This window comes from Alligator sinensis, unplaced genomic scaffold, assembly GCF_000455745.1.
Source record: "Alligator sinensis unplaced genomic scaffold, ASM45574v1 scaffold2050_1, whole genome shotgun sequence".
NCBI lineage: Eukaryota > Metazoa > Chordata > Crocodylia > Alligatoridae > Alligator > Alligator sinensis.
The window spans coordinates 1-624 of record NW_005843574.1 but is presented as its reverse complement, the minus strand read 5'-3'; positions in this window follow the sequence as shown (position 1 = coordinate 624).

Genomic DNA, 624 nt, shown 5'->3' with positions numbered 1-624 from the left:
TGTAGAAAACAGCCTGTTAGCTCTACCTTTGTGGTAAACGGTAAAGATATTGACTTCTGTTCTGAATCAAGCTCAATGCCAAGTTTAAAGTGCTGAAGAATATCCCTCTAAAAGTAAACCCTGCTTTTTAGCAAATTTTACCCTCCTCTCCCTGTGGGACATCTATTAAGTCATGTCCATAAGACCAGGAATGTAGCTGTGCCAGAAATTTTTGGTTGGTAGAAACATGCAATGTGCATGTGGAATACCGGGAGGCAGAAGACAAAATGAATAGTCACAAGCAACCAGCTTGAATAATTGAAAACAATTATTTCAATTGAAGGTGTGACATCCACAACAGAATCACTTGCATGTGATAAGGAAAAATGGGTACTTTGCATGCAAAACCACATTTCAGAAGCTGTATACAAGTACCTGCTGCCCAGTGCTTGGTACTCGCTTCCCTTGCTTTACTCTCCGTGGTAAAATGGCTAAGTCCTAATCAACACAATCTCTTTTAACTGTGATAATACTGTGTTAGGACTGAATCTTGCACATATACCATAGGATATTTTAGAATTTAAAGAAGCACTGAAGAACTGCCAAAGCTTTCCTTTTCCAAGGAAAGGGAGCAATCTGACAGAC